Raw genomic sequence first — 25,611 nt, 5'->3', positions numbered from 1 at the left:
TGAGCATGAGCAGCAATTAGAACACTAATTGTGCACACTCTGGCACACTCAATGTGAACTCTTCCCAGCTCAGAGCTGGCAGGGTGTTTTTTAAGCAGCCCCTCTGTGCTTTGAGGGAGGAGCAGGAAGGGGCCCCTGGGCAGACCAGAATGGCTGCTGGGAGGATCTGAAGTCCCCCTCTGGCACTCGGCATTAGCACCGTGCTGTCCTGGGCCTGAGGCACGGCCCAAAGCATGCGAGGGCTGCTGCAAACCTGAGTGGAGATATGGTGACTGCAGCTCTCTGACCTGCACCTGAAGCTCAGGCAGTCTGCCTTGGAACAGGACTTGACCTCCAGAATTTTTGTGGACCTCTGCAGAGGAAAGACGCAGGAGTTTCCTATTGCATAGTGTCAAGAAGTGATGAGCAGGGTGTGGGGAGGAGACAGTGCCAGCCAGGGAGGCAGCAGCACCTCACACACTCCCTTGGGCTGGAAGTGATCCATTTCCAGGCAGGCAGGGGCCCGGGGCTGTGGACAGACACCTTCCACACCCACCACAGGGACCCTCCTGGTGCACACTGGGCACCCTGTGACCCTCTCCTGAAGGACCTCTCTCCCTGTGGGGGAATCACCATCCCACGTGCTTGTTCTCAGGCTCTTCCCTGAAAGGAGCACAGCAAACAGTACCTGGAGAGGAACCCTGGCATCCAGTGCACCCAGCCTTGCTCACATGCCTGTCCCCTCCCGTACCACCACGGCCGTGTCCTGCTCCTGGACCACCTTCCCTCACGCTGTCCACGCCCCGAGCCCACTGCAGCTGCCTGTTCAGACCCCAGCAGAAGCCCAGGAGAAACGTCACGGGACCAGCACAGGAAAGGCCACAGCCAGCAGATTGGCAGTGCTCTGAAAACAAAAGCCTGTCCCTACCAGGCCCTGGAGCTGGGAGTTAATGTTTAACCCAGCACCAGCTACCGGCCGGGAAGGGAGAGCTGTCTCCTCCCCAGAGCAGGACGGAGGCAGAGCTGCACAGGGCTGGTGCTGGATGTGGCATTGCTCTAACACTGCCACAGAGTCCAGACAGGCTGTGGGACCTCTACTCATGGAGGTAATTCAGAGTTGTACCAGGGATGACTCTGGAACTTGCCAGCACCTCCCCAGCTGACATGATTTACTGCCAGAGAGAAAAGAGGTTCAATCTAATTAGTTTAATAAAGAGAAGAAGATGCAAAGCAACATCTTCTACAAGCAGTAACAGAAAGGATCTTTAGTCTCCTAGCTGGAGGCCCTTTAACTTCCTGGGACAGCCAGAAGTAACCCCAGTGCTTGGAGACAGAACCAGACCAAATGAGTATTACAAATAAAGTGCACATTTACAAGATTGAGGGGATTTGGCCAACATAAAATATTATCTTAGGTAGTGACTGCTTTGAAGTCATGATTTGAGTTAGGCTTGGATCAGAGAACTCAAGGGGACTTCCAACCTAAACTCCTCTGGCAGTTTGTGACTGTTCTTCTCCAGTCTGTCAATGATATCAAAGTATCAGAAGGAATGGTACAGGATTCAAACACTGGGCCTGTTATTAATGCTAATTAATATTGTTGGTGGATATTTAAACAGAAGCAGTTAAATAAATCTGATAAAGTTTGTAAATGTACTGAACAATCTGATATGGACATATGGACTTCATATTTTTCTCTCTCTCTTTTGGAAAAGTGAGCAGTTCTCAGCCTACCTCTATCTTAAAATTTTTGGAAAAAAAACCCATCAAATACCCAAACCAACAAAAAGCCAAACCAAACCCCCCCGCCCCAGAAAAAACCCACTAAAACAAAACAAACAAAAAAACCACCACTTAAACCACCAAAAAAACACCACAACAACAAAAAAACCCACCCAAAACCAAACAAAAAGCCAAACTGAAACAAAAAACACCACAGGAAGAAAAGAGGATGATAGCAGCTGATGTACTCCTGCAGCTCAGGGACAGCTCCTTTTGGCTGTACCAGAGGAAATACTGAATAGAAATACAACAGTAGGAATGACATTATTTTGTATGTGTATATTTACACACCCAAGACTGATGCATCTCACTTTGCTTAGCTCTAGAGTTTTCTAGAGTCAAAGAGAAAAAGATGCTCAGCTGTCTTCACCTGACCTTGCCAGGGAAACAGGATTGCCACAGGAGGAGAACTCTTCCCCCACTGACAACAAAGGGAGCTGGATGGCAGCTGTCTCCCCCAGGAATGATGCCACTCTTTCTCCATGCATCAAGAACATGAACTAAAAGCTGAGGAAAGTTTTGGAAAAAGCTAAGAAAAACAGTCAGGTGTGCTTCTTTGCTCTTTAAAATACCTGATTTCACCTCAACAACAAGGGCAGTCCTGCATTAAGCTAAGAGGAGCAATAGCATCCCTTTGGATTTGAGTTCTTGAAAGAATGTTCTTTAAATGAGACATGTAGGAAGCCTGGAGTCTCCAGCTACCTGTTACTCAAGTAAAATATCAAAACAAAATATGTGACCAGTAACTACCTACAGGGAATAAATGTTTTATCTGATCTAAAATGTTCTTTATCAGAGCACACAGAGTCAAACCCCAATTTCACAAATTTTAACCAATTCAAAGCAGTAACATAGTACCAAACTGCAGGAAATTAACAGGATTCACAATTTAAATTACTCATTCTGATTCTACTTTTGCCCACAGTTTGATCATTGGGTTTTCTGATCTTCCTCAACAAGTGTGCATATTGCCTAACTGCATTTATATTTAGCATTATCAACTGCCACTGTTTAAGACAGACTGCCTTAGAGGGCTCTTCTGACTCTGCATGGCTTTAGGTGGCTACAGCATCCTGTTAAACAGCTGTGAGAATTCAGTGTTCAAGACATTTACTAAAGTCATAACTCTCAATTACCCTCCATGTTTTTAAATTTAATTTGTTCTGCACACTTACTTTTGCTCATTATCTACAATTTTATGAAAACATTTCTTTAGCAGAATCATTGGATTTAACTTCCCCTGGAACTACTTTATCTTGCCTGCACAAAACACATACAGTCAGTTCAGAGCTGTGAACAGAGGGGGAAAAAAACCTCCAGCTAGCAACATTTGCATTAGCTAAACACTTGAATTGGGAGATAGGAATCACCTGTTTTAGCAATTCAATGACTACTACCTGAAACCTACTCACATCATCTCTGCCAGAGTTCCTCAGGCTGGTGATGCTGTTCCTCTCCAGATGCACAGAAGCACCTCACCCTACACATCACTTTCCTGATTTTTTTTTATTTTTCCTGATTTTTTTTTTTATTTGGTTGTTGGGTTGAATCCCACAAGCACCCACTGCTCTTGATTTCAGGATGTCCCCAAAACACTCGTGTGGGGAAATAACTGTTGGAACCGACTCCTACTGTGCCCTCTCTTATGCCAAAATAAAAATGCAGCCAGCTGCCACACGCGTCTGTTGAGTACTAGGAGACACCGATATTTCTCACAAACATATTTTGCATTTAATCTCTGGGTTTTTAAACCTTTTTGGTTGCACTTTTATACTGATAATGCAATGTCCCTCACTGTGGTTGGGTGAGCCTAAGCTCCCAGTGATGGCACTGCTGTCTGCCACACACCCATCATCACAGCATATATGATATATTTGGCTTTATCTAATCCTAAAGACAAATGAGAATTATTAATGGCTCAGTCTGCAATCTCTTTTCACTAATTTATTTGTTTGCTCTTGAAGCTGCCAGGGTTTCCCATAGACTCTGGAGAGCAGCACTCATCAAAGGCAATAGAAAATCAATAGATTCAAGCACAGCTATAATCAGAGAATAAAAAAACAAATTTGCCTCATTTGAGTTTGAGTCCTTGGGATCCTCTGTGTTGTGAAACCACACAGGCTGAGGTTTGCATTCCTTAGCTGACAGGTGGCCCAGTTTCAGGTGAGGAGCAGAGCAGGGCTATTCTCCATGCTTTTATGGATGGAGCATATATCTGATACTACTCCCTCCACTTCCCCAAACGCTGGGGTGAACTTAGATTCCCCCCCGTTCTATTTTCTGCTAAACTATTACTCAGAATATCCCAGGGAACTGTATTTTTGATTGAACACAATGCTAGGAGAAGCTGATGAAACTATCCTCCTGAAGTATAGGTTAGATGTGTTGGTTGGATTCTGCCCCATGTGCACATACACCTGCAGTTTTAATTAAAAGGTTTCTGGTGTTGCATACGCATGCAAAGGAGTGTGAACATGTCACGCTCACATACTGTAATGCTGCTGATGAATCATGCTGTGTCACAGTTCAGTGTGGTGAGAGCATCCAGTGGGACTCTTCTTCCCTGCCCCAAGGTGAAATAGGCTGGGAGGAGTCCAGCATGTCATTCTTCATTTGTAAAGTAAAATTTCTCTACCATCTATTCAGAAAAAGGACACAGGTGTCACAAATTGCAGCAAATGGCAATAATGTGGCCAGAGCCTTCAATCAGTTAAAAGGAGAAGGAAGGAGAGTTGTTCTTAATATGATTTTTGCCTTTTGCAAGCTCTTTCCAGCACCTGGTTCTTGACACAATGACACACAGTCATGAGAAAAACACTCAAGAAAAGAAAAAGGGTATAAAACAAGATAGACTGAACAAGAGCTCAAGTCCCCCATGTGACATCAACCCTGCATGCCACTTGCAGGTTTCTAACAACCTCCTGGGACAGCTGAGGAGGCAGATGATGTATTTGCTTACACAGGAAGACAACAGGGACTCCCTGGCCCCACTGAACACAAAGGCAAAATGCCAAGTGACTTTTGGGGATGCACATATTTTGAGGGATGAATTGTCTCAGAAATGGCTGTATCTAGTGGGAGAGGAAATTCTAAAAGTCAGAAAAAGGCTCAGTAATCTGGAAGTGGATTGACTATTGACTAATATGAGACTAGAGATGTGAAATAACGAGAACCACAATGACCACAACCTTCAAGTTTACTCAAATTATGACACCAAATAACATCACAGCAGTGTGAGACACTGCAGCAGGCTCTGCAGATGCCAGAGAGGATCTGGCACATCACTGAGTCACACTGACCCTACGTCAACACTCCAATCACCCACTGAACTCAGCTCTGCTCTTCTCTTCTCCTTGCAACATAAAATAAGTTTCCCTACATGGAGCTGGCAGGGCCAATGCAAAAGCAGCAGAGCATAAAGCCACCCACAGCTGCTCACAGCAGATGCTCACTGGGGTTTGAGCAGTTGTGCTTTATGTGCACAGCAGAGATTTTGCTTTCCTCTACAAAGCCACTCTCCTTTGGCTCCCCTTTGAAATCACTGCTTGACTCACACTGGAAGGGCTCACTGAAAGCAGGTCTGAGCATTTGCTGACCAGGTGCAGCACCCTCCTTGCAGCAATACAGAACAGTGTTAACCTGCACCAGTGCCAAAGAGAGGGCTGCTAGTGGCATCCTTGCCTGGGAGCCCCATGGCAAGGAAGATGTTACCCACACTCTGAAGCTCTTGATCAGAAATGGACTGATACTTCAAGAGCCCCTCAGCATGCTACTCCTATGTGCCATCCTGCACTGGAATCAAAGCTGAGAAAGATGTTTTATTTCTTCCCATGCTGCCACTTGTACTGTCCTCAGAAGCAGATTTTACTGTCACATTTGATTTCACAAACACTATACAGGCATCTCTTCAGCGAGTCACAAACTTGGCAGCATCCTGCAGATGGCATGGGAAAAGCAGCCCCAGCTCAGTGGTGCTTTTGTAATAATTACTGGACACAGAGGTCTCCCATCTCCTTCACCCTCAATCCCTCCCTCCCATCTCCATCAAGCTCAGCTTTGAAAGGACTTCAGGAGCCATGGTTCTCACCATCGCTTCAGTCCCAAAATATGTGCTAGCATGAAGGTAGCTAAGCCACCCCGGGGCTAGCTGAAAGCCCCAGACTAACTGAAAAGATTCAGGGGAGATTCAGAGCAAGCAAGATTCAGAAAGTTGTTAGAAAAATGAATTAAATAGTATGTCAAAGATTACTGAACATGAAAAACCCAAAGCTCTATGTCTCAGGACGTCCCTGGAAGCAGCCAATAGAGAAACACAGATTCATTATTTTCATGTTCTTCCCCAACATCTGGTTTGGGCTACTGGTACAGCTGGACCTACAGTGCCTTCTCCTCTGTTCCTTTTCTTCTCTCCTGCATCTTTTGTACTTCTCAAATTTACATTATTCCCAGATACTTAGAATACAGTAAAAGCCCTTCTCAGACTTATCTCCCACACTGTTACTTCAACAAGCTTGACTCCTGTACTTGCTCTTCTAACCTCTTCATCTGGCCACCATAAATCTTACCTTTCAAGCACAACGCTATTCCTTCCACCTTCTTCTGTCATGCTTGTGCTGAAGGCTGGGTCAGTAACATCAATCTCAGTTCCTGCTGGTATTTTCACTCCCTTGCCCCAGATGTTACCTTCTTCTCATCTCTGGCTGGGCTCACCCTGTTCAGTGCCCTACTTCTGCTTGTATGTAGTGGTACACTAGGGAACTTCTTGCTATCCAATGTTATGGAAGCTTGAAGCCCTCATGGGTTCATAAAGCAGCAATTAGATACATTTGGGAAGAAAAATCCCTCAAGGTCATTCCTACAGGGACCCACTCTAGTTCAGCAAGGCCACTTGAGACAAAACTTGCAGGTTGGGGAAATCCTTTGACCTGCATGGTTGCACACTTCTCCTATTGCTCTTCCTCCTTCCTAGACACCCATTTCCAGCCATTGCTCTCATCCAGCAGAGCTCTTGTTATCTTCTTGGGCTCCTTCATTGTCCTGTCACAAACACTTGTCCAGGTGAAACAGGACTAACACTGCACATCTGACAAGTACCACACTGCAAATTGGCTACACACCCAAAAGCACAAACCCACATAACTTCTCATCCAGCAGTATCTACAGAGCTGGGAAAGGCCTGCCTAGTACAATACACTTAATAAGATTAACTTCAAGTACTCATAACCATCTCTGAATCTTTTTTTTTTTTCAAATCAATTTTGCTCATTAGGCGTAGGCAGCTCTAACCTTCACATTCTTCCTAACACTATACCCAAGAGCCGCATGGCTACAAACATATCCCTGCTGGCATGAAAATTACAGAGTATTGTGTGTTTCTCTGCATCCTGTTTGATAGAGGGCACATTCCATTCTCCTAGCAGAGTAGAAGGACATCTGAGTCAGCTTTGCAGGAACACTCCTTGGATTGCTGTGAGTTTTTCTGGCTAAAAGATTGGCTACACAGAGGTTTCCATGCAGATCCCTACAAATCCTGCAAAAAAGTGGGATTGTCACAAAGGTCCTCCCAAAAAAACAAGCTCATGAACTCTGTAGCACAGACAACTGGCTACTCTTGTGACTTTCTCCTTGGAAGAATTCATTCAATTAAGTTTGTAAGTGCTAAAAGGAAAGCTTTTCAGCTTCCTTACAGCTGCCACAGGAGCAGCTTGAGGAGCTGCCATAGCTACTGCCTCTCCTGGACTGCTGCAACTCCCAATCCATCCACATCCAGTCTGTCCATTTCTTGGACAGCAATGAAAGGACAGGAAGGCAACCAGCCTGTGTGTGGTACCTGTGGACCCAAAATGTAGGCTACTAGAGCTGTGCATTCAACATAAAAATATTCAGGCATTCCCCACAGACAAAAAAAAAGTCAGCAGCACTATCAGATAATCGCTCACCTGATCCCAGTGTGTTAAGGCCAGGTGGATGAATGGCCTCTTGGAGACTGCACTGTCATCAGTGACACAAAGAGCTTTAGGGTACACCTGTATCAGTATGTGAGCCTGACAGATGTGAGGTCTGTCCTCTGTGCCAAGGCCACCTGGCACAGAACAACCCCTGCCCTTTTAAATCTGCCTGCCTCCAAACACAACAGACCTTGCTAACTTCTGAGCCATCCCCAGAAGATGCCTGGGAAGATCCAGGCCAAGCCATGCCAAGAACTGTACAAACATAAGGCAGCACTGATGTGATCACTGATCCATGAATCTGCATTGTCCCCACTTCTTAGTACTAGCAGGGAAATCCTTTTAGGAACAGCTTAGACAGTCAATTTCAGCTCCATTTCAGGAAAGGTGCCTTGTCATTTTTGCACACCTTGCCCTGCACTTCCCTTCTGCTCCATGCACACAGGATTTTGTTCTGAGCAGGTCCAGCAGGAACTGCACAGACCCCCCCAGACTGATGGCATGGCAGCACAAGGAAATAAAATGTGACGTGAAATAAAAATGATCATTCATATTTCAGTAAGTGTCTAAATTTTAATTTTCCGTTAATCTTTACTAACGGCCCTTTAACTCAAAAAGTCTAAGCAGACATCTAGGACTAATTACTCTGATAAAATTCAATATTTAAGCATAAGCTCAGATTTAACTTCTGTCTTGTAGGTCAGCTTTAGAAATCATTAGCATTGCTAATGGTCCCATTAAACAGAACATCCCAACCACTAGAAAGAAACATGACCATCAGAAATCTCCCAAAGCAGTAGAAGTTTCACCCCAAGTCTCTGCAGAGTTGCTCTTGCTGGGGGGATCCCTCTTCAGGGCACATTGGGGTTCCCCCTGATTTGTCTGTGAGAAGCTTGGCCTGGCTCACAACTGGCACAGCCTCACCCATGCTAATCCACCACTTGCCCTGCTCAGTGCAGATGCAGATAAAATTGCTGGCACGTTTTTAGGCCCATACCCTGGGATAGATGGGCAGCAGTACCTCTGCAGGCATGCTCAGCAGTCTGGCCTGCCCTGTGCTTGCAGCCTAAATGCAAAGGGCTGAACAAAGCCTGCAATTAGTACCAATTCAGACTTGTGGAAGGGCCCCTGAGGAAGCTAGGGAATCTGATTGAGGTTACAGGTGCCACTGCTGCTGCTCTTGGAGCAAACCAGGGTTTAGACTTGAACTGTAAACTCCTGGTGAGAGGGCTGTGTGTTAGGGGAGCTGCAGTGCCTGATGCAGGCACACTGGCAGGGACAGCACTGCAGCAGCTCAAGCGCATGCTGGAGCTCACTGCCACTCTGCAGCTTTTGGACAAACATTTTTTAGAGATGTGGGAGAGACTAGCAGCATACCTCAGCTCAGCTGCCTGGGGAACAGCAGGGTTAACATCCCTATCATGCAAAGTCCAGGAGGAACCTGTCAGCCATTAGAAATGCCCCTGGCATAAAGGCTGACCAGCTTGGGTTACACCAGCAGCATCACTTCCAGCTTGAGCCAAACCTTTTGGCTGCAATTCACAAAATCTACACACTCTGAAGCAAGGCACTGAGTGCTGTCACCAAACCAAGGTGCCATCACCAGCTCAGGGTCTCTTCCAGAGCCGCTTGGCTGCCCTGTGGGAGCAGCAGCTGAAGCGAGCAAGCGTCCAGGACAGTAAGCAGGCAGGCAAGACGAGGCACGACGCCGCAGTGGGACGCCCTTCCATTAGCAAGGTACCCACGCACCGCAGGCACTGACTCACAGGCAGTGCAGCCAAAGCCTGCCTGATTTCTCCCCAGTCATGTGCACTGGGTGGACCGCGGGCCCAGCGTCTCACAACCACTTGCGCAGGTAAACGAAGGCTGGCTGGCAAACCAACACACCGTGAGTAATCTCTAGATCCTTCAAGGCCTCCCAATACAAATAGTTGGTAACTCTGTCCCCTGGCTGTACCACAAATACTAATTGTGATCTTGGACTCCCTTATAACAACCAGCTTTTTTTCTCCCCTCTGAACTCCCAACCTGCAGCTTTTTTGTTCACTGCCAAGCATGAAGTCAAATGAAAGGAGGCATTCAGGAACTTATAAATCGCTCTTAAATATGATTTGCTCAATGAGGACAGCTGGCTGGATTGGAAGATCCTAACAGTAGTCTTTGTGTTCAATTTATTGCTGAAAATACCCTCAGGTAACAAAAAAGGTAAATAAAATAACATTTACAAACAGGAACATGCTGAAGCGTTCATGTAGCTTTGGGAACTTTAACCTCCAAACTAACACTCCATGGACAATGGGGAGACTCCAAGACAAGATGCCAAGATGGTGTTATGACACTGGGCAGCTGTGCCACTGAAAACTGCCCTCTTGAAAGCCTTCATTAATTTATGGATGGAATACATTCACTTGTAGGCTGGGCCTCTCGAAATGACTACAGGCACTTTACACACAGACATACAGCATTGTGCCAGGACCAGGGCAAGCAGGACATAAAGGTGAGGGCAGCTCGTTGCCCTAGCAGGCAGAAACCAGCTGCATGCCCTGCACTGCATGCTGTGCTCTGGGAAGAGCTGCAAGGGCACCTGATATTCTCCATAAACCAGAGGTCCAAGGTCTGGTAATTGGCTGGGGCACTCAGCAGTCAGTGTTGGGATTCTCCTTAATGCAGAATGGGATAGCAAAGGGATACCTGGCCTGGCTTCTGCTCTTTCTTTCCAAAAATGGGCCACAGTAATTCCCCATTTGCCTGAGGAAAAACTCTTCAGCGCTTGGGGATAAAGTGTCTCCTTTGACTAGGGAGTGCACTGAAACAGCAGAACAGCTGTAACTTCCCAGAGAGATCATCCTCAGCAGCCAGCTGCCACCTCCACTCAGTAGGAGTCTGGAGTCAGAAGCGTGGGACAAGATTTCCATTAGGAAAGTCCTGAGCCATACCTCTTCCACAGACAAGGCTCAATAACATCAACTTCAAAGTTCTTCCATCTCCCACCAGCCTCTTGCCCATGGGACATGAAAGGGTTAAAGATACCACTCAACTCATTACTATCATGGGAAAACTTTGTTCCAAATTCTCCATTTCATGCTCCTAGAAAACCAACAATCTTGAAATTACCTTGTATTAACAAGGCAGTTCTACAGGGCAGCTTGCATTTGCTTTTAAGTCCACCGGCTACCCAAGGTATCCAATGGACAACAGCCAGACAAATTCTACTGCTCTTGAAGCACAGGTATTCCTGCAAGCATTACACAAGATGCTAATGACAAAATCTGCAGGCTTAATGCCAAGCATTCATTTATCTGAATCCTATCCTAAATGAAGATCAGAGCCAGGAGGGCACACGCTTTTCTTGCAGCATGTTTAAGAAATGGAGAGTGAGAAATAGAGCATAAGGCAGAAATGGCAGCAGAGGATCCCCTCCAGGACTTTTCAGGGCATGGCTAACTGTGCTCACTTGCATTGTTGTTTACGTGTCCTTTTTCCCCTTGTACTCCCTGGACTGAAGGAAGGAAGGATGTTTCATAGGAAGGAAGCACTGGCGTGGCTGTACTGAGACAGGACCCCACCAGGCTGCTCCTTTCTACACAGGAGGGAAAGAAAAGGGAATTCACATTTTCTCTCTCATCTTAGTTAGCAGTAAGGGGATGAAGCTAACTTCAGTGCAGCTCCAATTTCAAACAGGGTTAGTGTCCAAAGCTGGAGCAGGCTGCTCAGAACTGCATTAAGTTGTGAAAATCTCCAGGGTCAGAAATGCCTCAACCCCTCAGGCACTGTTTCCTGACAGAACAATCTCAGGGAGAAAATTATTTTCCTTTATGTTCAGTCAGAATTTACCATGCTGCAACTTTCTGCACCTGGAGTGGGGCAATAACCAACATCAGTTCAGATTGATGGATGAATGGATTGAGAGCAGCCCTGCAGAGACAGACTTGGAGGTACTGGTGGACAAAGAGTTGGACATGACCCAGCAATGTGTGCTTGCAGCGCAGAAAGCCAACAGTGGGCTTTGGCTGCATCAAAAAAATTATGGCCAGTAGGTCAAGGGAAGTGATTCTCCCACTGCTCTCATGAAACCTCACCTGGGGCACTACATCTGGCATTCTGGAGTCCTCAGAAAAACTGCAGCAGGTTCACAAGAAGCCACAAAAAAAGATCCAAGGGCTGTAATACTTTTGTGAAGAAGGGCTGAGAGAGTTGAGGTTATCCAGTTGAGAAAGAGAAGACTCTGGGGAGACCTTATAGTGGCCTTTCAATATATAAAGAAGGTTTATAAGAAAGACACAGACAGACTTTTTACCACACACTGTAGTGACAGGATGTGGGCACTGGTTTCAAACTAAGAGAGTAGGTTAAGACTGGATATTAAGAAGAAATTCTTCCCTGTGAAGGTGGTGAGTCACTGGCACAAGTTGCACAAAGAAGCTGTGGATGCCCCATCCCTGGAAGTACCCAAGGTCAAGTTGGAGGGGGCTTTAGGCAACCTGGTCTAGTGAAATAAACACCTAAATCTCGTAACACTTCAGACACCATCTCATCAGTACTGAGCAGAAAAGAACAGCCTTCTCTTGATCTGCCTCCCATGCAGTCACTGCCATATTGCCAACGCTTTGCTGAGCCTGTCCAGCTTGCTGCTGCCATTCTTGTTTTTGCAGAGAGAGATGCTCTGTGTGCCCCATCAGCTCACACACAGCTGGGCTCCAAAGCAAGGACTGTGCTGAACTCCCAGCCACATGCCCCAGCAGTTGCAGCAGTCACTAGAGGCACACAAGGCAGAGATTGCTAAAAAAAGAAAGAAAAAAAAAAAAAAAAAAGAAAACCCACCCTGCTCTGCAAATCAGCTCAAAGCGTAGGCAGCAGAGGAAAAGTGAATGGAGATGATCTGTGTGTAAGGACTTGGGAGCATATTTCTGTTGTAAGACAGCCAGAGAAAGCAAGCTAGAGAATGGGGCTTACCACTCCTTGCTGCTGGAGGGGGAAAATGAGGGGCAGGTGACCCAGAGGCAAGGTCTCTACCAGCAGCCTGTTTGTGGTCTATGCTCTGCAGAGACTACACCCCAGAGAGCCTCCCCATCTTCCCATCACGGCTGGGAAAGAGTTCCCCACCTCCACAGCTGCTAGTGCTCCACTGCAGCATTGTTCCTGCAGTCCCCTTCAAACACACGATTTCACAGCTTTCCCAAAGCACTGCTGATACTCACTATCCCTGTCACACCTCTGAAGGTGGTTACAGACAAAAGGAAAAGACCTATTCCAAACTGTGCTTCTTGTTCCCAATGCAAAAAAGGTAACATCCAGAGAATTTTACAGCATATGCAGGCAGTTTACTATATGCTAACAACAAAATCTCACACAAAAACAGCAACACCCACGTTACACAGGATACCTTTATGCAAAGACATTAGTCACACTCAGCAACATTAAAAACAATTCTGAAGAACAGCTATACAGAATGGGATGCAGACAGAGTGAGAGACTTCATTAGGATTTCTCAATTGCTTCAAGTTCAAATTCTCACCACAAAGCAGTACTAGTAGTTATTTATTATCATCCAGGAATTATTGTTTTCCAGTAAATAGACATATTTCCAAATGATTCACACTACCTGAGAAATTAATGCTTTTGCAGCTCTGTTCCAGATCCTAGGTCAGGAATCTCCATTCTGTTCCGGTAAATTCCACTAAGATATCACATGTAACAACAAGTTCTTAAAGAAGTTTCATCAGATTTTCCCTTTAAGGTAACCCACTGCACTCCCACGTGAGGCACAGGCACCTCAAAGACACAAGCAGCTGAAAGTGCTGCAGTGGAATCAGATGATCAGAACAACCTTGGAGCCTCTGCAGCCTCGGAAACATATCCTGTGATTTTCAAATCAATCCAGTGGGGAAGACACAAGCCAGTGCTGAACCTTAAAAGCCAGATAATGCATATAAAAGCAATTTTAATTAAAGCAATTTGGAGAATGAATGCAAAAACAAAGTCTGACAGATTTTGCTGCAACACGTACCAAGGGTGCAGCACTGCAGCAAAAGCTGTCACTCCCATCTGTGCAGAGCTGTGCGGCATGCAGCATGGGTGGCAGGGCTGACGACACCAGGCAGCAGAACCACTCTGCCACGAGTCCTTGCTGCACAACCCAGAGCTACCTTTCTGCAAGCACTGCATAGCATGCAGCAACAGAGGAAAAGGTGAAAAGTAAGCATTCAAGGTAAAGAGAAATATTCTTGAGCTAATTAAAGAGTTGCTTGAGCTTATGTTCATCTTGATCAGTCATGTAGAAAGACATTTTCAGCTTAGGATGAAGCTACTGTTTCTAGGGGTCAATTACAACACTGCAACACACGAGAAGTAGGAACATGGACCTTATGCTCTCTCCTTCCCCCCCACACCACCTTTACCTACCCTGGCACTTGCGCTTCCAGTGCAGTGTACTTGCTGTCACCTGCTCCAGGACCCTCGGGGAGATGGGAGCAGTCAGTGGGAGAGCTGCTGTCTTGGAGCAGAAGTGATGTGTGTCACCAAAAACCACCTTCCTCAGCTGCCCCACAGGACTGCTGTGCCATGACACAGGTCAGGCAGCCCTCTCACATCACCTGCCTACGGCCACAGAAGCTTTCCTCTCCTCCTGCATAGCCTGACACATGAGCCCCAAGCTCCAGTGGTTTTGTAATATTAACCACCAAAGCCGAACCCTACCAGGGCTAAGAAAGCCTCGGTTCTCATCTCCTGCTGCTCTGCTTTCTCAGAGGCATGCAGTGCACAATCAAGGACAGCCACAACACTATTTGCAAGGGCTCTGAATGAAATCAGTTCTGCTACTTCTGAGCCAAACGATCACAAATCCAAGCATGGAACACGGGGTTTTTGTGGCAAAAAAATCTTATTTAGATCAACGCCCCCTCCCCCCCTCCAGGCATCAAGTTTGCAAGTTGAAATCACAAACCTCAAAACCGGCTGAGTTAATGAGTTAATTCAATACTAAGTAAGGTTTGATACTATGGCCTGGGCAGTACAGCAGGTCAAACTATGACTTAATCTATGACTTAAAAAACAATTAGCTAAGTAAATTCAGAACTATAAATGTTTACATGCAGGGGCTTGTCCACCCAGTACTGATTAAAAATTGTTAAAGCCTACACTTTCCCCTTTGTGACTGGAAGCAGCAAAACCACCACATTCCTCACAAACCAGGGCAGACAGCAAGGAGGAGTGATGAGGAAGTATCCACACTTGACAGTGCACATCTCCCATTACTTCATCCTAGAGCACCCAGAGCCCACCTGTCAGAAGCAGGATCTGCCCCTGGAACCAGGCCAGTGTGCCTGCAGCCAAGGGAGGATGGTGAGCATGGCTGGGTTGTGGACAGCTGGTCCCCTGACAGGCAGGGCAGGGCAGGATGACAGCTATTATGCTGCAGCAGGCCAAGGAGCAGCCATACGGAAGTTTCCAGCTCACACAAAGTATTTACACACGTGAGAGCGGTGCACTTTGCTGGCACAAGTTCAATACAGCTGCTAGAGGCCAGATGACAGGACTCTGAAGTTACTCTGTGAGAAGGATGTTTGAGGCTTGCTCAATTCAATGAAGCTTTGACAAAGAGGGACAAAAATTTTGTGACTTAATAAATGTAGAAAACTTCCTACCGAAGTCCTCTAAACATGATTTCTCTACTCCTCTGCCCAAACCTGGGCAGCACCTTGCATGAGCAGGAGCTTTGCAAAGGTAGCACATCCAAACTCACTGTGAAAGCGTGGTGGTGACAGAGATCTCAACACAGACAGCAATGCTTAGATGTTCAAGGGATGCTATCACTGCACAAGTGACCTCACAGATTTTGGACCAGATCCTCAAACTTAAGTTTTATAGTCATTTTCAGGTAGCCCTGCACTGCACCTGCCTCCTTCTAGCCTCATGCTCCCCTTCCTTGGCCAGAGTAAAGCAGCCCTGCATCCAGGCAGGGAATCAGGCAGGGCTAAAGGGCGTGGGAGGAAGGCTAATGGTTAATTTTCACCCAGACCAACTCTCTGAACAAGGCTACAGGGAGTTTTTATCATCTGGGGTAGGGCTAGAAAGGGCATTCAGAAGAGAAAGTGGTTAGGACAAGGGGAGAGGTAAACCCACCTCCTCCAGGCACAGTGCCCACCTGCACTGATGTAGCACTTCCCAGATCCATGACTGGAGAGGATGTGAAAACCCATCTCACCTCCAACCTGACAAGATTGACGAGCAAGCAGTCACTCTCATCCACTCACCATCACACAGAAACAAACTTACCAGCTCATGTGTCTTATATCTCATACCTTACCAGTTTATGTGCTCTTATACCTTACCTGTGTATTGGCAACTTTGTTCCTAAGCAAAGAAATGATACATTTCATTCCTGGGGTTATTGGTGTGGATCCTAAGCAGCTTTATTATGAGAAGACACAAGGCTGCAGAGTAGGCTGAGTGCTAAGTATAACATAAAACCTCATTTTTTTTCTAAACACCCCCTCTCCTTTCAGCCCATCACTCACAGGGTACATTCACCTTTCTGGACTGTGTTTCTATGAGAAATTTAAATGTTCAGGAATACAAATGTTTCATTCGCTGCACAACTACCGCAAGAAAGCACCAAAATATTCTCAGCTTTCTTTTACAGAGAAGGAAACAGAAACTGCCTGTGCACAGCTTTCATGCTTCTGTGCATGCTGCTGTCACGCTTAGGTAAAGCTGTGTGTTGCACCTGCATATCTTACTCCACCCTGGTGAGGGTTAAAGCACACAGGGCTGAGGCATCCTTACAACCCCTTATCTGCCAAGATTAGGGCCTCAGCAGGGGAACATCGCTGCCAAAACCTCTGACACCACCAGAGACACAAAAACATTAAGGCCTAAATTGCCACACTCTGATGGCTGACATCCAATGCCACGCTTTATATTTGATCATTTCAAAAACACTGGTTTTCAGGCTGCTGAATCAACCCAAACCCCACCGACTTAACGGGAATGGCATGCTTGGCATGCCCTCTCAGTCAGGGTGGTTATGAAGGCTCCTAAATCTGGACAGTTAAGGGCAAATGGTTTGTGGGTTTTCCACCAAACTGATTCTGTCACCAGCTCTAAACCCTCAAATCCAGAGAGAGGTGATTGTTCCCAGTGTGTGAAGTGAGTGGCTGCAGTCACCACCAGAAGGCTGCCAGCCCCTGCTACCCTGGCAAAGAGCTGAGCTTGGACAGGAAGGTTAATCACACCTTTGGTGGCTACAGATGGAAGAGGAGATCAAGTTAAAAGACTAAAGCCCTCCAAAGATTCAGCCCATTGAAAGCAGAGAGAATAAAGATATGGAAGGACAAAACCAACCACCAGCTTTGGGAATGCAGGAAATGCTGGCAAGCAACACCTGCTCATCAGCTGTCACCAAGCATTTAAAAACATTCATGCTTTCTACTTCATATGTGTGAATACAACCATCACCCAAGGCAAAAAGTCTGTGCAGCAGGCCTTAGATGTGTGAAGATGTATGTAACCATGCCATAACCATCATAACAAAGGTTCTCCATTCCAATGTGTTTTAAGGGCTCCCATGATCTGCAGAACGCTAGTTAGTGTAAAACATATTACTGCTACGAATCATCACCCTCGTGGGAATCTTCCAATCAAAACGACCTCCTGAAGAGATTATATGCTTCATTTTAGTGTAACAATTGTATCAAAATTGTCCTTTTTTGTCATTCTGCTCAGTAATGCAAACCATATTTTCTGAAAAGCCTCCGTGAGGAAAGAGGCCTCTGGTTCCTCACCAACTGCAGCCCACAGTGGGAAGAAAAGGTTTCATGGAGGACACACACAGCCTCAGAGTCCCTGGGTACAATACTCTGGTAAGGTCATGCTCAAAGATGTAATCATCCATTTGATCATACAAAATAATGTGGTCTAGATTGCAAGGCACACTAGGCTTTTAAATATTACCATTTCTTGTAATAGACACATTTGAGAGCTCTCTTTTCTAACACGAGTTATTTTTGCCTACAATTCCTAGCCTCATAGTAGCTTACTCTCAGTTGGGCAATTTCCAAGGCAGAGACAGCCAGAAGGCTAGTGAAAAGTCTATGTTCTTGTAACTTATTTCTACTGCTTAGGAAGTCAACATTGGTCAGACTGGCCTGTACTGGAGTTTCATACATTTCATAGTATTATAAGGAAGCTGGGGTTGAACCACTTAGATCAGGAGATGCAGAGCTTAGTTAACAGAGACCTGACTACTCTTGAATTGTGCTGTTCTCCCACACTCCCTTTGCCCCAGCTCATTCCTTCCCCCAGGAACTTTCAGACACATATCCAAAAGAAACACAGCAATCAGCTCTCCATGTCCTCCTCCTCCTTGCAGTGTTACAGAGAGCTGCAGCCCCAGGCATCCATGCCGGTGAGGGGATCCCATGCCCAGGAGAGGTCTTGCACACCAGGCCCCTGCACAAGAATCGCTCCCTCGGGGCTCCTGGAGCCCCAGGGTGGGGGTGTCAGCCCGGCAGGCGCTGCCGATGCAGTCCTTAGTGCTGCAGAGCCGATACAATGGAGGAATTACACTTCTGCAAGTACCGCAGATGCAAACCAGCCACAGAGCACTCTGTCCCTGCAGAAATATGCCAGCTGGCTACTGGCTGCAGGAGCTGAGCAGAGCACAGAGCTGCTGGTTCCGTACTCGCACAGACTGTAACACTGGGGAACCACCCCCCCATGTCCTGCAGCTCAGCAGATGCATACCTCTGCCATGAGGCTGTAGGCATGTGGCTACTGCATTTTTTCCCCTTAAACACGGAATGCCACAGACGAATCCAGGTTGTAAAAAATCCCCCTTCCCACTGTCATCAGTGTGGCGCTGGTTTAGAGAGGCGTTCACCCACCCAGAGGCTCTCGATAAGCACCAACCCCAACACACGCGGCAGCGAGGAGCACTCCTTCCCCCCATTTTTGTGGAATATTTCAACAGAATTTACGCACCAATTAAAATCCAACCCCACTGCACCTAACTCAGACGTGCTGATTAGTTGGGATCATCACTTTAACTTGCGTTTAAAGGCTTCAGATGTAGCATTACAAGGGGGAAAAAACCGCAGATTTGCAATGAAAGCTCAATCACCAAGGACAACCAGCAAAGGTCTGCTGTGCCACCGGCTTCACACGCCACACATGGGACACCTGACAAAGCCAAACGGGATAAGTTTCAGAAATTTTCGAAAAAGGCATAGAAAAGTTTCACAATGCTCCATCAATTAATTCCCTCACGACGGGGGAGCAAAGAAGACTGAAGTGATTAATTCCTGAGCATCATAAAAGCACATATATAAAAGAACGTTATTAATTATATTATAAACGTGGGCGGGCTGGGAAAGAAGGGGGAATTCAGGAAAAATAAGCAATAGGAAAGGGAGTATGTGGCTGCAGCAAGGGGGAAAAAAAATGCGTTAAGCGCCTGGAAACCTCCAAAATCTCAACCAAGCCCCAGCCAACGGGTTTAGGAACTTCCTTGCGGGCAGTTCGCGACAGCGAGGACCGGTGCGACCGTGCCCTTCCCGGGCGGGGACGGGGCCGATCTCCGCTCAGGAAAGCGGCTGTTCCGGTCCCGTCGGAAGGAGCCCGACGGCGGCTCCATTTCCGAGCGGGAGCCGAGGCCCCGGCGGCGCCTCAGGGCCGGGTCTCCCGCGGGGGGTCCCCGCCGCCGCCGCCACCCGCGGGCAGCCCGGCCTTGAGGCACCCGCTCGCCCGCACGGGAAGGGACGGGAAAGGCGGCGGCGGTCAAAGACAAAGCGGATGCCTCAAATTCCTCCCCGCCCCGCCGGTCTGCGGCACCCCCCGCCCTCCGCCCCTTCATCGCCCACCTCTGCCTACCTGGGCAGCAGGAGCGGCCAGGCTTCCCTCGCTCCCAGCCCGGGCTTGGGCAGCCGCAGCCCGCGAGGGGCTCCGGGGCTCGGGCGGCGGGTGCGGGCGCTGACAATGAGGGGAGGGACGCGGTACCGGGCGGTGCTTGACGTCAGCGGGAGCGGGCGGGGGCTGGCGGCCCGGCCCGGCCGCCCTGCAGCTCCTCCGCTCCCGCCCCCGCCTGGAGGGGGCGGGGAGGGCCCGGCCGCCATTTTGGGGGGGTCGGCGGGCACTTGGGGCAGGGAAGGGAAACTTTCCGAAAGGCCGCGGGGAGGAGCGGGTGTCGCGGACCCAGCCTTTCCCAGGCTGCCTTCACGGGGGATTCGTGCTCCAGGGCCTGCCGGACAGCCCCTTCTCCGGCCCGGGGCTGCCACTGCCTCGGGGCTTCGGTGTCGGGGCAGGCAAAAGCAGGGCAGAGCCCCGCGCCAGGTGGCACAGCGAGGTCTTGTCCTCTTCCCCCGTCGCATCCCCCCTTTAGTGCCATCTCTTGGAGAGTTTGGGGCTTGGTGGTCAATCCAGCTGTGCTTGGTTCCACCTCTAGTATCCAGAAAATGGATATGCAGCAGCTGGGCAGAGTTGCTCCGGGTGTACCTGAGCGGTGAGCAGAGCCCCGGCCCCGCTGAGCGGGCGGGTGGCACGCTGAGGGACACCGGGGAGTGTGGCCCGAGGCTCTGGGCATCATCGCCGTGCCCTGCCCAGCTGAGTCCGCAGCAGACGTGGTCAGAGGCCGCTGGGCAATTCCAGCCTCCGTGACAGGCTCGGAACCTATTGGCCATTGTAGGGACATCTGGAGAAGTGGAGCTGCCTCCTCACCTTGTAACATCCCTCACTCCGCTTGTTCCTCTCTGTATTTTGTCTGCAGCTTCCACTGACTGCACTAAGTCCCCACCAATAAAAATATTAAAGAGAAAAAAATATGCTTTATCTTAGAGCAGCCAGAGCTTCCTTAGTTTTCCTCTACATCATTTCCTTTCCCCGGACAGAAATGTCTAAGTCTCTAACCTCACACCACGCAGCTTTTCTCTTCGAAATACCAGCCTGGGCAGTGGCAGTCGTGTTGCCACGGGCACTGTACCACCAGCTGCAGCCATGCTGCTTCTGCATGACACAGAGCAGGCAGCTTGTCTCTCACTTGGATCCAGAGATTTGACATTTATCATTCTCTGGGTGTCCATTCACTCTCTTCCTCACACTGCAAATCCCAACTGCTTCGGTTGCCACCTTGGTGTGGGGCTACTTTTTCCTCCTTTACCAGCTCCATTCGTTTCCCCTCGCCTCCCTCCATCGCTCATGCTGGGTGGGTCAGGACTTTACCTCACACACTTTCCCTCCAGCAGCAGTTCACTGTGCCAATGCTGCTGGCATCTGGTGGCACAGGAGGCTGAGGAGTGTCTCTCACAGTCCCTAGTGAGCACTTGCTCTTGTTTGCACTGTTGCATGATGAGGACTTGCCAAAGCCTGAGGCATGATTGCAATGCTTATCTCTTGGATTGGAAGGATAGGGTTTCCAAAACCCAAAGCAGGGTGCCAGCACCACTGGTAGAAAACTTTTTCTCAGATGTCCCCACAATGCTTGATAGAAAGGCTGTACCATTCCAGGGGAGTGGGGTGTAAATAATGTGGGCAGGTGTGACCAGAGATGATGGACAAGGGGAGATGACAAATACAATAAAATCACAAATGATATGGGGAAGCAGCAGAAGCTGTCAGTGTGTCTTACAACAGAGGATCCATATGGGTGTAGTAGGTTTAAACAAACAAAAGTAACTCATGCATCTTATGCACAGCTTGAAAAAGTGAGAAGTGGATGGCTCTAGGATGCCATGAACACCAGAGGCATGAGATTCAAAAGGGATTAGCTAAATTTACAAAGAGCAGATTCTCGGTGGTTATTAAAAATGTCTATCTGAGTCATCTTCCAGTTCATGAAATCTCTGAACTGACTCTTCAGGTATTCTTGCTATTCTGCACTCCCTCTGTTTGTATGATGAGTTTAAGTGAGGTGTCTGAGTTGATCTTGTTGCTGCTGATACATGCAGTTGTATGTCCCTCCCAAAATTACTCAAGTGTATGTGCTGCTTCTTCTGCACCAGTTCTGGGATTTGTTCAGTTTATCAAACTGGCAGACAACTACCTCAGAGTGAGCACTCAGAGTGAGCACTTCTCTGCCTCTAGTGAGCTGAATTAGCCCACTGTTTTCTAAGCCAGTGGTTCTTGCTTCTCTCTGCAAACTAGAAGTGGAGATTCTCCTGTTATTACCTGATTCCAGGTGTTCAAGTTTTAAGTATTTAGAGGATCAGCGTCATGATAAGATCTTGGTACTTGTTGAATTAATTTCTAACAGCTCCCAACAGAGCTGGAGCCTTGGTTGTGCTAGGTGCCACCCAGAGTTTAGGAACAGTATTAAACACAGCAAGCAGGGAAAAAGAAACAGAATCATGCTAGTGTGGACAGAACTGCTGCATGGCTTGCTAGGCTCACATCATTACTAGCAGCCTATATGGCAATCTGGGTTTTGTTGGGTTTGGGGTTTTGTGTGTATAACTGTTTCTTGTTCCTAGAATCAGCAAGGTGCCACCATGAGCCCCCACAGAAGCCCGCAGCCATGTCAAGGTGTGACAACAAAGGCACTGAGAAGCCTGCAGCACATAAGAAACAGGTTGATGTCTTGTTAGTTTGTACTTCTTCCTCTCAGCCAAAGCGCATGCTGTGGCAGTACAGTGAGATCTCCATCTCCTCAAACCAAGGGGTTTCATATCAGTCTTCACCAGCTGCATAAGGAGCCAGAACCTGACACACCTGGAGAGCACCAGGATGGGGAGTGGCAATTCCTGGAAATAATAAACAGGATGTACACACACTATGGGTAGAGTTTGTCTGAATACATCAGATATCTCCACTACTGATTCTTCTACACAAGTCTCATTTCAATCTTGGAACCTAGGCAATGTAAATAATGTCATTAAAGTCAGTTGGTTTGAGGGGATGTTTCACCTGTTGCTGGAGCAGACATGTTAAAAATGTCAGCTGAATTAGGTCTACACATGGGGCCAGAAGGGGTGCATTTAAGGATGCCAAGGGTGCTTGCCAATATAATTTCAAGATTGGCATCATTGAAAGATGATGGTGATTGAAAAGCATTCCTGGTGATTGAAAAAAACCAAATGTCATCATACCTGTCATCAAGAATGGCAAGAAGGAGAATTCAGGCAATACTCAGCTGGTTGGTCAACCTCAACTCAACCACTTACTGCAGAGGGAGTTGTGAACTCAAAAAAGAAAAGCAGGGTACCGAGTAGTTTCCATGGTAGTTCAAAATTTGAAATTGTCTATCCATCATTAACTGCTACAGAATAGACAGGAAAATACAAACCATCATATCTTCACTGTACCAAAATACCTTTTGCATTAGAATATCAGAGTGGTAAAAAATCATAATTATCAATGAAAGCATTCTGATACTGTGTTATAAAGTGTATTCTGCAAAAACATTTCCATCATGTCATAGACTGGTCACATATACAAAACAGAAGAGGACTTTGGGGCACATTTGTTTGTGAGGATGTGATCTGTTCATCAATAGGGTTTCATATACTTAAGTAGTCTTGCATATACAGCATTTGTTCCTTTGTTCTCCCCTGACAAGGAGCTGTTTTCACATTGGTGAGCATGGTGGGATTGCTTCAACCCACAGGCTTTCAATGAGCATCTTTCTTTTATGTAGCAAGGTTCAGGTTTGTCCTAGGAGGAGGGATCATGTTCCACTTTCATTGTCCTGGCAGTCTTCAGTCATGGTGACTCCTCATTGCTGACACTTATCCTCTTCCCTGGTTGTAGGGATAACCTGCAAATAACCTGGAATTTAATTGCAGGGTGCTGCAGTGAACACACATGCTTTGACATATATTTAGCTATTTCTTCTGTATTCAATACATTTTACATGATCATTGAAATAACTATCTTCTTGGACATATCTATATGTACTTCTATACAAATATAACATGTTTTAACTTACCTTTGTGCTCAGTATTGTAAGAACTTCACTGGAGAGGCACTGAGATACCACTCAACCCTCATGTACCTTCTGTGAAATGCATTTGTGTGCTCTGGACAGCAATTCACAGAGAATTGTAAAACATGGTAAATATGGACATTGACCTCTGTGACATGAGAGCCTCCTCCTTTCAACTCAGAGGCTGTGGCTGTCATTTATCTTTAATTTATGATCATCCCTAGCAAGTGTTTTCATCTGCCAGTTCCATATCACTGTTTTTTCCAATATAAATTAGTGAGGCACACTATCAAATATTTACTAACAATAAGAATGGTGTAATATTAGACCATGTGCCTTTTAAAACTAACCTATAATCTAATCAAAGAAAGGGCCTACTTTGTTTATTCTTGAATTAAACAGTGTCAAAGAAGAGTGGTGGATAATCTTCCTATGTTGTATTTTGCCATTCTGTTCATCATTGGAAGTCTTCAAGAGTAGGAAATACAGGAAGAGAACAAAAGCATAGTTGTTTCAGGCAGGGAATGCACTAGCCAGTCTCTCAAGGGCCCTTCCAGGACCATGATCTGTAATTTTGGGAGAATAGAAGAGCCATGTCCCAAACAGAGGAGCCTTAAATGCCTTCAGTGAGAGAGAGGACTGCTGTTCTATGAGCACACAACTGCTCTGACTCTGCTGCATGTGGGTGGTCCTGGGGCATCACTTTATGCTTCATCCTCTGCAGAGGCACCAGCAACTGGGAGAAGCTGCAATGCTGAGCTACAAATGCAAAGGAGAGGCTGAAAGCTGTAGTGGGACATGCCCTGTGGTGGAGTGTGCTGGGATGGCCACAGCAGTGGATGGTGGGGATGAACTGGGGCAGGCTGAGAGGTGGAAGGGCAGTCAGAAGGATGATGGGGTGATTTTCACAGCAGTGCATGGCTCTCATACTCACTATACACTTCTGACATAAAATGCCCAGAGACTAAAACGTTGCATGAAATTTGGGCTGCACCACTTGTCTGAGACTTCATCCAAGACCTCCATGTGCCAGCTTCCCACCTGCCAAATCAGGGAAGTGTGTGTTAGAAGGGACCTGCTCTGTGACCCCAGCAGAGGGTCCTGACAGTGATTTCTGGCCAGTTTGTTTGACCAGTACTCAAAGAATACCAAAGACAGGGATGCCACATCTACCCCAACAATCTTAATTACTAAGGAAGATTTTCCTGGTGTGTCACTTTGTTCTCCCCTCTCTAACTTCCCATATCTTGTCACCAAGGAGTGAGTCTTCTGGCTATTTTATGAGGTCCTAGTCATTCCACACTGGCACTAACCATATTCTCCTGTTTCAGTTTATGCACGCAAAAACATTAAATGACAGAAATATAAGATCAATCATTTTCATGCTATTTATTTTGTAGCATTTCTGCAGTGGCTGTTCATGACAAAATGTGTAATAATTAATTCAAATAAATTGTCTCCTTTCTACACTTCACCAAAAGCACAGCTCCCAGTGCAGCATTTGTGAAATATCCAAATAATTTACATCTGTGCTATGCTGCTCTGCCCTGCTGCTGATTATAGTCAGGCTGTGTCACACATCTCCTGAAAAAGTTACAGGTTTTATCAGCTTCACATGGGTAAGATACGTGCCACAGAAAATGTAAGTATCAGATCCTGCTCTCCAGAAACTTTCTCAGCCGAAATAAATGGTTAATAATATACAGCAGAAATACTCAGGTCTTGTAAATACAACACACAATTTCCTCCCATTAGGTTAGAAAGTGTGGTAGAACTGGATAACAAGTCACCTCATCACACAAGACAAGCTCCCTGGTTGTTCACACACCTTGCCTCGTTGAAAAGTTTATTTCACGTGTCATTGATCTTATATACAGACATGATCACTGCAGAGACCATGGACAAGTTCATGCCAATGTACAATCCCAGACAGAAAGTATCAAATTGGCAAGAAATTCCCAGTTACATGCACAGAACAGGGTAGCAGCAGAG

The 25,611-nt window shown here is 46.9% G+C and overlaps 1 protein-coding gene across 5 annotated transcripts in view; it reads right to left on the bottom strand.

Moving 5' to 3' along the window:
- Window positions 1-19,763, bottom strand: part of LUZP1 (leucine zipper protein 1) — a 32,282-nt gene extending 12,519 nt beyond the window's left edge. Inside the window, exons 1-2 of one of the 5 annotated variants that reach the window (XM_086863598.1) lie at window positions 19,578-19,718; window positions 18,829-18,887 (exon numbers count right to left, since the gene is read on the bottom strand). The gene's annotated coding sequence lies outside the window, so the exon portion shown is untranslated. Of the gene's footprint in view, window positions 1-253; window positions 353-13,311; window positions 13,399-18,689; window positions 18,888-19,577 lie in introns of those variants that run through there. The other 4 variants (XM_086863597.1, XM_086863596.1, XM_023941002.2 and 1 more) reach the window with 4 other exon arrangements.
- Between the last annotated feature and the right edge of the window lie 5,848 nt (window positions 19,764-25,611).

Source organism: Cyanistes caeruleus, chromosome 26 (genome assembly GCF_971803275.1).
Source record: "Cyanistes caeruleus chromosome 26, bCyaCae1.hap1.1, whole genome shotgun sequence".
Lineage (NCBI taxonomy): Eukaryota > Metazoa > Chordata > Aves > Passeriformes > Paridae > Cyanistes > Cyanistes caeruleus.
This window is presented reverse-complemented; position numbering and strand designations above follow the sequence as displayed.